Source organism: Vicia villosa, linkage group LG4, assembly GCF_029867415.1.
Source record: "Vicia villosa cultivar HV-30 ecotype Madison, WI linkage group LG4, Vvil1.0, whole genome shotgun sequence".
In the NCBI taxonomy this organism is placed as follows: Eukaryota; Viridiplantae; Streptophyta; class Magnoliopsida; order Fabales; family Fabaceae; genus Vicia; species Vicia villosa.
Window position 1 is genome coordinate 84,035,954 of NC_081183.1, and position 10,984 is coordinate 84,046,937.

A 10,984-nucleotide genomic window follows, 5' to 3' on the forward strand; every position below is an offset into this window, starting at 1 on the left:
CATTTCTTTCTCTTCAAGTGGTGGACAAATTTGAGCAGCAACTTCACGCCATCTCTGAGCGTATTCCTTGAAGCTTTCTCTATCCTTTTGAGTCATGGCCCGGAGTTGATCTCTGTCGGGAGCCATATCCAGATTGTACTTATACTGTTTGACGAAGGCCTCTCCGAGGTCTCGAAAAGTACGAATCTCTGAACTGTCCAAGTTCATGTACCATTTGAGTGCAGCACCAGTCAGGCTGTCTTGAAAATAATGAATGAGCAATTGTTGATTATCAGTCTGAGTTGACATTCTTCGAGCGTACATCACAAGATGACTTTGTGGGCATGAATTCCCTTTATACTTCTCGAATTCTGGTACTTTGAATTTGTGAGGAATCTTAACATTTGGAACCAGACAGAGGTCTGCAGCATTCTTTCCAAATAGATCTTGTCCTCGGAGAGTCTTGAGTTCCTTCTGCATTTGCAGAAACTGTTCTTGGAACTCGTCCAATCTTTCATACACGCCAGCATCCTCACTTGGAGCGTGATGATATACTTGTCCGCCTTGCGGGGGAAAAGTATGCATAATGGGCTGTGGAGAAGCCATGACAGCAGATCTTGGAATCTCAGCATTCTGTTGTGCGAAACCCATTGCCGTTGCTCTTGGAACTTCAATTTCCAGAGGTTTGTAACCCTCCGGTGGACGCATATCCATGGTGACTTTTGGAGCTTCAGAAGCTGGAGGTATGTACCCTTCTGGAGTAAAGTTATACGGCATGCCCCAAGGTCGATCAGGCGGCATGGTATACTGAGGAATAGGAGTAGAAACAATCTCGGAAACCACAGTCCTTTGTGGTTCTTCTGGCGTTGGTCGATTCTGCGCAACTACCAGGGCTTCTACCATACTATTGAGTCTTTCAACAGTACCTTTGAGAGTATTAATCTCTTCTCTGAGTTCTTCATTCTCTTGCTCAAAGTCTTCCATTCTTTTCTTGCGACTTGAACGAGTGTTGTATGGATGAGACAGCTTGAAAGTCTTGGTTCACCTCCTTCTCCTCCTCTCTTTCTGGAGAAAGGAAAGTAACTCTTAGATCCGCGACAATTCTCGTGTCAGTGCGTACGACTAAAGCGATGTATGATATGCAATTAAGTTATTATTTTTCAAGGAAACACCATAATTACGTTATGAAACATCAAACTTTTATTAATTAAGCGAAAACGCCGTTTTTACACACTTTGAAAATGGAAATACAGAGAAACTGAGAGAAAGGACTCTAAAACTTTGATGATGAGCCGACTTCACGTTCTAACATCTTCTTCTGTTTCTTGAGCTGAGCGTTCTCTGACGTGAGCTGATCGATGATCCAGGAAGCAGGAGGGATATGATGAGAAAGTGACGATTGTGTCACTTGTCGATCGAGTACTTCAAGTAACTCATCCTTCCTTCTTAGGATGTTTTGAATCTCAACATTTTCCATGTTGACAATTCGATACTTGTTCCTCCAAGCATTCCTTTCTTGGCATACCTTGTTTAATGCCGCTTGCAGTTTTTCAACGTCGGTGGAGAAAAGGTAAATTGGTTCCCTTAGGGGAATAGGTTCTTGATGTTGATATGGCATCCTGAGCTTGAATGCTCTGACGCGTACCCATTGAAGGTAAGGATCCAGGGAGATGCAAAGATGTTTTCCTAACAATCTTCTCCCTTTGCTGTGAACAAGACGCCAGGCTTGGACAATTTCCTTCTTCAGCATGTTGCCATGATCGTCGATGTTCTTGAAGAACAGACCCTCCAATTGGATGTTACTTGGTATATTTTTCATGGGATAGCCGTATTGACGACGGGCTAAAGCTGGATTGTAACTGATTCCTCCCTTAGTTCCAATAAGGGGTATGTTGGGAAAACTTCCGCAACTGAAGATGATCTTGGTTTCGTCGTTGTCAGGACTACACCAATCAATGTCTGTATGAGTGAGAGACATGATTTTCTGTGACCAGTAAAGGCCATCCCTCATGTTCCAGAAAGTGCTAGACTTTGGCAGGTGCGAAACGAACCATTCGTATAACAACGGTACGCAGCATGTGATTAATCCTCCTCGCTGCAGGTTTCTTGAATGCACAGAGTGATAAGCATCCGCAAGCAAGGTTGGAACTGGATTTCCAATTAAGAAGATCTTAATTGCATTGATGTCGACGAAATCGTTAATGTTAGGGAACAAAAACAATCCGTAGATAAGCAAAGCCAAGATTTCCTCAAAAGCGCTCATATCTTGGATGCTGACGAAGTACCGAGCTTGATCAAACAGGAATTTGGAGGGCAATCCTTGAATTCCTCCTCTACTCACCATATGAGTTCTGATGTCGACTACGTTCAAAGGAGTAGTTGCAGCAATGATAATGTCGTCAGGATTCTTTTCCAAACCGGAGTACGGATCTTGCGCGTACACGGGTATTCCAATCAGACGAGAGTACTCCTCTAACGTAGGCATGAGCTGATAATCTGGAAAGGTGAAGCAGTGATACGTTGGATCGTAAAACTGTACCAAGGTGGGAAGGATCCCATCCACAATGTTGGTATTGAGCAAAGGCAGAAGTTTTCCATACTTCTCCTTGAAAGCCTGGGGGTTGACCACCAGTTTTCCGAGCTTTCCCAGTTCCTCGACCTGGGGAATCTTGAAGGTGTATTTCCTAGCTCTCTTTCTTCCGTAATCCATAATATAGATCCTTAAGTCCTTTCTCCGTTTCTCTCTTTCTATGAAGTTCAAAACGTTCGTTATTTAGTTTCCTTGAAAAACGACTCGAAAAAGACTCTTTTTGTTTTTAGTTGTTTATTAATGAATGATGCATGAATGCATGAATGCACACACAAGAGTTTTAAACAAACATGGCGTTGAAGGGTATAGTGGTCATGAAGTCAAAACGCAATCCCCGCCCCAATGGTAAACTAAGGTTAAGGATTTTTGTACCTGTAGAACGGGTTCTAGGGGTCTCAGAGTTTTTGCTCAACCTTAAAGATACGTTGATTGGTATCTATAAGAGAGTTTTCTCTGAGTGTAGTATCTGCGTGACAATTACTTCCGTAATCACCGCTCTACGTCCTAAAAAAAAGGCTTTAAGTGGGGTTAATGTGTTTCTAGGTCCTCCTGGTACAAATCAGTCTCGGAATGCAGTGGCGCAGTTAATCACAACCAGCCAGGCAAATCCCAAGAGTAGACTTGGAAACCAAGATTAGAGGGCCTTCACCGGGAAGACATCCTCCATCCTATCTTATGTTGCACTCAAATCCGGGTATAGGATTTCTCACCACAAGGGGGAATCAAGCCCTTTCCCGATACAGAATAAACAAAATAAACAAATATAAATGCAGCAAACACATGATATGACACAGAGGTTAGGCAGGACCTCTCTTGTTTGAGGGGGAATTTGGCATCCCTAATTCCTCATTGGGGCTGGACCAGCAACAGGTCAACCATTGGTTTGGATGAAAAACCAAGGTTTTTAACACTTATATCCCCAGCAGAGTCGCCATTTTTCTGTGGTGTCGTTTTCTTTACCTCCCCGTTTCACTTGGGAGGACGGCACGCTAGACCCTTCACGCGAAATTTGGAAGGAGAATGCGCCCGTGGTGGGATGAATTTTGTTTCAGTTCTTCCTACGATATCACACGAACTTTCTTATTGGTCCTACGAGTAGGAAAGGGAAAAAAAGATCTCAACTAAACCCTAGGAGTTTGCTAAGTGTGGGGATTTCACCTAGACTAGAAATTCTGGAGTCCGGGGGGTCGGTTATACATAGGGAAGTGTTTAAACACCCTACATATCTGTAGTACTCTACAGGAACCTTCTCTGTGTCATTGTGATTGTGTTTGCTGCTAATGATTGGGAAAGTTTCTCCTTTGTGTTAGGAGAGAGAATTGAATTGATTAAAGAAAGACAGACAGATAGACAGACTGACTATTTTTGGTATTTTATTAGCTCGCTGAGATTCCTTGTGAACCTCATGCCTACATATCCCTAGTGGAAGTCAGAGCTTAATGTAGTTCGGGGAACTAACTAGGGAAATTAAATGTTTTTGGTGCCTTGCTTGAAGCTCAAGGTTGAAGCTTGGAATTAAATCTCTGTTTACAGTAAAGAGACATGAAATCATCTTTACAGAGAGGTATTTGTACTATTCTACCACAAACATTTAAAAGTGACAGAAAAGCTAAAAATGATGTTTCATTCAAGAGGGGAGTCTACTTGGTTGATCAAGTATGACAGCCATCGTGCCTCTAAAATGAAAGAAAGATGCTCATCCAAATTAGGGAAAGTGTACAAGTCTGGGGATGTGCCAGAGCATGTCTTTCAGAGTCCTAAATGGGAGACTTTGATTGAAATTGAAATTGAAATGTTTGTTTGTTTGAATGTGGTAGAGTAGTAAAAATATCTCTCTATAGAGATAAGCTATGTCTATCTACTGTATAAAAGATTTGACTTTAGCTGGCTTGAATGAGGCCCAAGCTTGAGGCTTTTTGATTGATTTATTAATATTATTGACTCTGGGAGATGACTCCACTGGGGATTAATTACAGGGTATTTTTGTGTTCTGTACAAAGCCCAGAATTGAGGCTGACTCTATTTAGGGAGACTCTATTTGTGTGCCTTGTACAAAGCCCAAGGTTGTGGCTAACTGCTGAGGATAACTGAATTTTTGAGACTATGAATGACTCTATTTTGTGTGCCTTGTACAAAGCCCAAGGTTGTGGCTGACTCTAGCTAGGGAAAACATTATTTTCTGCCTTGTACAAAGCCCAAGGTTGTGGCAGACTCTTAAATAAACTGAGTATGGATGACTCTATGGGGAAAAGATCCTAGGTGTTAGGAATCTTTGACACATGAAAATATGGTTTATCTGCCTTGTACAAAGCCCAAGGTTGTGGCTACTGAGTGATGAAGAACTCACTGGGGAGACTCTATTATCTGCCTTGTACAATGCCCAAGGTTGAGGCTGACTCTTGACAGGGGAGTTTTATTGTTTGGTGCCTTGTATGAAGCCCAAGGTTGAGGCTAACTATTTTTGTTGGTTTTGACTCTACTGAGGAGATTTTATTTATTGAAAGACTGTTTTTCTTTGGAAGCTAACCCTTTCCAGGGATTTTGACTCAGCTGGAGAAATTATTTAGTAAAAGACTGACTTTATCATGTTTTTTGGAGGCTGACCCTTTCCAGGGGTTTTGACTCTTTTGGGGAAATTATCTCCTAAGAGAAATGAATCTTTATTTTTTGACATTTTTATTAATTGACTTTGGAGGCTAACCCTTTCCAGGGAATTTTATTGAAATGATGGATTGATTTGGAGGCTAACCCTTTCCAGGGGTTTTTGTTAAAATGAAGGAATGTATGGAGGCTAACCCTTTCCAGGGGTTTTTGAAATGATTGGCAGAAAGATTATCTAGTGGAGACTTCTTGTTTAAAGCCCAAGATGAAGGCTGACTCATGCTGAGGATAAGAAAATATGGATCCTAGACTCTGCTAAGGAAGATTGATGAAGATAAGGGTGACAGAGACTGTCCATGTCTCTCATTCCAAAAGGTGTACTCAATGCAAAATTGAGACAAACTTGGCTTGTTAAAAGTCTGGTTTAAATTGGAAGAAACTCACCAGGGTAGGCTAAAAGGTGACTAAAGACCTGTTCCTATGTTTATAAGAAACCTGATGGGTCCTTGTATACAAGCTCAAGAGGAAGCTGGAAATGCTTTTAAGAAGCCTGTGGGTCCTTGTACAAAGCCCAAGAGGAGGCTAATCGAGGGTCCTTGTTATAGCACAAGAGAAAGCTATGTGGTTTTGAACTTATTTTGGCTCTAAGCAAATGGGTAAGAGGTTTCACCGGGAATAATTCCTCTTTGGGTGGATGTGTCCTATATTTTTGGATTCTAAGGTTTTTGCCAAGATGTTTCACCGGGAATAATTCATCTTGGGGGTTTGAACTACAGATCTCTAATTAGGAAAGAGCCTTCACCGGGAAGACATTCTCAATCCTAGGTCATATTCCTATAATATATATATAGTTTAACTGTCCTAAGGTTTATACTCAAACGTAGTTCTAAACTAATATATGCACAGTTTATATTTGACAGTAATTTAAATAAAGACTGTAAATTGAAAGCTTGTAAAGCCTAACCTGGATGGAGTGGAGGCCTTTGAAGAAGTATGTACAGAGCCTCAACAGTAATTGGTGGATAACAGTTGAATATATACATGATAAACAGTTAAGGTTTTTGAAAACAGAAGAAGTGAAGATGGACAAAGGTCACATAGGTATCTGAAGAGTTTCACCGGGAATAATGCCCTTCAAATACCAGAAGAATGTTTTGAAAACAGAAAGAAGATTTTGAAAATACAGTTTTGAAAACAAGCTAAGAAGAGAAGGTGTTTGGGACTTACACTCTATTAGAGGCCCAGTACTTTACAGTACTGGTGTAAAAGCAATTTGAAAATGATTCGGAATGATACAAGGTTTTGTTGTTTGAAAACCCTAATCATTTGATTTATTCGGAGATTTGAAAACAGTTTTGAAAATTGACAAAAGTCAACTTAATTAAGGTAAAAATAAAGATTTTTAACTAATTAAGACCTAAACAATTAGGGTTTTATCATAAACTTATTTACAAAATGATTAGGTTAAAACAAAGTGAATATATACATTTAAAGTATTTAAGAAAACACTTAAAACATACTATTTTAAACCTAATTAAAACACATGAAATAAATAATATTTTTATGATTTTTTTTATTATTTATAAAATAGATATATTAAATGACAAGTGTGTGAAAAATGAAGTGAAAATGATTTAATTTGATAGGTGAATTATTCATGTGAAGTTGTGAAGAAAATAAAAGAAATTATGTGTTAAAAATAGTTTTTGGCCCTTGGAGGATTTGAACCCACGCCCTTGAAGTCACCAGCCCAAAACAACACCACTGAGCCAACGCGCGCTTGGTGATAATAACTCTCACTCAATTGGTTATGTTTCAAAACAAGTGATAAATCATTGAAAAATAAAAGAATCAAAAAGTCTGGGGCGAGGGGGATTCGAACCCCAGACTTTGGACACGCGCAACACACAAACACTCTTTACCACTGGGCTGTAACGATTTAGTCGTTTATAAAACAACTTCCATTCAAAATAAAATAAACTTTGGCCCCAGATTTAAATTTTGCGCGCCATGGCCATAGTCATCTTCTTCCTCGAGCTCAAGAATTTTCAAAATCCTAACTCTCTGGTTTCTCAACTAAATGACATGATGTAAACATCAATCTTGTTCTAAATTTCCTCACGAATCCAGATATGTAACTAACATTTATTTATATGAACTATAGCTACCTAATTTCTCAGAAAACTCTAAGAACACATGAACCCTAAATTTGAAATTAAATGACAAACAGGATGAATAAATGAAAGATGATAGAGGGTTTTCAATCCTCTGATGATGCTAAACAAGATAGAATCGAGCTTTAACTCAAAGAGTGCTTAAATTAAAGAGGTGAGGTTCAGAGACTTACCTCTGAAAATGGAGGTCGTGAGGGTGATGGAGAACACCTGGACTTGAATGAATGATCTCAATAGCTTCCTTGAGACTCAATGATGCTAACTGAATGCTTATTGGAGCTTGAATCCTCCTGAATTGCTCTGTGGACCTCCTTCGATTTGAGCTTCAAGTAGACATGGAGGTTGTTGAATTTGGAGTTACAGACGAGCTGCAGCCATCTGGTTAGCTTCACTATGACCTGAGGAGTGTGCCTGGATGATTGGCTTGGCTTGAAACCTCCTGAATTACTCTATGGACCTCCAACTGCAACAGCTCCAAGTGAGAGGTGAAGATGATGATTCTTCACTTACAGAAGTGTTTCAGAGGTCTGGATCACCTCTAAATGACTTCCCTAATGTGTTTGAATACTTAATTCCAAAGGAAGAGCTTTGGTTTGAAGAATCCGAGTCTTCTTGCCAAAGAACCTTTGAAAACCTTAAGTATGAAGAAAGAAGAGAGAAAGCAAGAATTTTGTTGCTTTGGTGTGCTTTCTGAATGAGAAAGAGGCCTCTATTTATAGGCAATTGGTTCAGAGCAATTGATCATAGTAAGCTTGCTTAGTGTAGTGAGTTTGGTTTCTTAGCCATGAAGGAATTCAAAGAATATTCCAAGTGCAATGATGAGCTCTTTGATACCACTCCCTAGCCCTCGGTTTTGCTTGATCTTAGGGGACCAAATGGCTGCAGAAATGAGCTCCAATTGGTTGGGAGAAGATTCCTTTGATGAATCACCAATTTGTCATAAATTCAAAAATGCAATCATTACATAATCACATGCCTTTGTTTTTGGGAATCTTCTCTAATCCTTATGCAATGATGGAAATTGATGTATGGTATGGTTTCAGATGCATTAGAGGTCGTGTAGCATCACTTAGTGAAGCAAAATGCACAAAATTGCAAAGTTTCAAATTGTACATGACCTATAATTTTACTTCATGAGGCCAACTTTGAACAAGCATAACTCCTAGCTCAAATTGAATTTGGAGAAGGTTGAACACAATTTGGAAAGCCCTAAACATCTACTTCAAATCATTAGTTTGGAGTTTCTTCAGAATCCTTTGGCAAATTTGTGAAAAATGAGGCCAAAGTTGGAAGAAAACTAGGTTAAAACACTTAGAAAAATTTCTAAGTGTTTATGACCTAAAACTCCAAAATTTCCAAAACTCTTAAATGATTGATCTTTTGAAAAAAGTTCCTTTGTAAGATGTTGTTTTATTTTGCAAGATCTACAACTTTCATGTTGGAAGTTTTTTGAGTTGTGTAGGTGAAATTTTGAGTTCTCACTATGCCTTAAAAAACCCTAATTCCCGACTTTTTGCTCCTTGATGAATTTCTTTGAATTTCTTTGGTCAAATGACTTCATTATCCATATATTGATGAAATTGATCCTTAAAAGTCATGGTTTGACCAAAAATCTCAAAAGTCAATGGTGATCCCATACAGTTGACTTTTTTCTGGTAAGGTGAGATTTTGGACTTTTGTGTAGAATCAAGATCTTCTCCTCAAATGAATGATGTAAATGGATTATATTTAGGTAGTAGAGACTCTTGAATCATGTCTTGAGTTTTGGATCCATGCCCTGATTAAAAGTCAACTATCTTGGTAAATTAGGTCAAAAACCCTAATTGTCGACCAGAGGACAATGATGACTGTAGACTCTGAACTGAGGTGTAATGTCCAGTGGATCTTGTCATATGAGTTATTTGAAGATGATTGATGTCTTTGAATGATCCCCTGGGGCTTTTTAGGGTTTCCCAAAGGTGATCCCTGATTTTAGTCCTTGATAGGCTCCAAACCCTAGTCTGTTGATCTGAGTAATTCTGTACTTAGATGACTGGGTGTCTAATCAATCATAGGTGAAATAATGAAGCTTTTGAGTCTTATGATTGTATTAGAGACTAATCCCTCTATTGATTGATCCTTTGCCTGAGTTTTCTTGTCTTTGAACACCCTCGATTGAATGCCAGACTGCCCTGGGTACTTACTTTGACTTGATGAAAATCCTGAAGATATGTCATCTCAGGGGGGTCAAAAATTAGGGTATGACAACTCGCCAAAATCACAACACACAATATACTCTGTTTCTATAAAAGGAACGTGCTCGCCCGCTTCGGGGTACCGCAAGCAATAGTGACCGACAACAACACGTAGTTTATCGACAAAAAATTCCAAGAGTTTGTGGGCAAGCTCGGGACCAAGCAGCACTTCACCTCTGTCGAGCACCCTCAGACCAACGGACAAGCCGAAGCTGCAAACAGAGTCATCCTATGAGGGCTCAGAGGTCGGCCCGACGAAGCTAAAAGAGGCTGGGTCAAGGAACTACATAGCGTGTTGTGGGCCTACAGAACGACACCACACTCGACCACCAGGGAGACCCCATTCAGATTAATATACGGAACCGAGGCAGTTATTCCCGTGGAGATTAGAGAACCATCTCGCCGTACAGAATCCCCACTCGAGGAGAATTGAACGACAAAGCAATGAGAAAGGAGCTCGACATGGTCGAGGAAATCAGATCAGGAGAATCCCTCCGCGAAATAACACCAAATAACTTTGCGTCACGACACGAAAGTCATAAAATGCGAGTTCGAGATCGCCTCACCAGTCTTACGCAAAAACATGAAGGACTCGCGCGAAGGCAAACTCGCTCCCAATTGGAAAGGCCCATACCGAGTTTATGATAAAATAAAAATGGTGCCTACTACCTAGAAAACCTACTCGGGGAAAAACTTGCTCGACCCTGGAACGCCGAGAAACTCAGGCGATACTACAGCTAAACCAGCTAACCTCTATCCAACAAACCCTTACCAATAACGAGCCTTGCTCGGATAACGACAAGCGTCGTGGTACATACGCATACATCTCCATGACAACGAAGATTGAACTCTCGCTCACACGAGCACAAGTTCGATCCGGTGGGGAAATCTACACCTAGGTCCGCCGCTGTTGTACCTGTTCGCAGAGCCCCAGCTCGCGATGGGAACGTTCACTCTAACATCCCAAAAATTCTTATTTAATTAATTTAATTAAGTTTTAAATTAATTATTGGAAATTAGCATTTTATCGAATTATGTGGAGAAATTATAAAATGTAAGTCATTGGGCCATGTGGTGGAATTAGTAAGGTGGGGGTGTAATTGTGAAGGAGCCCATTTCTAATTTTGTATTTTTCATAAAATAAGGAAAACAAGAGGAGAAAGAAATTAGAACGTGAAAACAAGAAGTTGTGAGAAGAGGGAGAGCTGAAAACGTGAAGGAGAACCAAAGAGGAAGAAGACCCATTCAAGAATTTGGCTAAGGTAAGGGGGGACTTATCTGATTAGCATCTATTATCAGGTTATGGGTTGATAATACTAAATAGATGTAGAATTCGGGTCAATTGAGTCATATGATAGATTTAGGGATTGAGTCAAATTGTATGATGTTTGATTCCCAATGTTTGA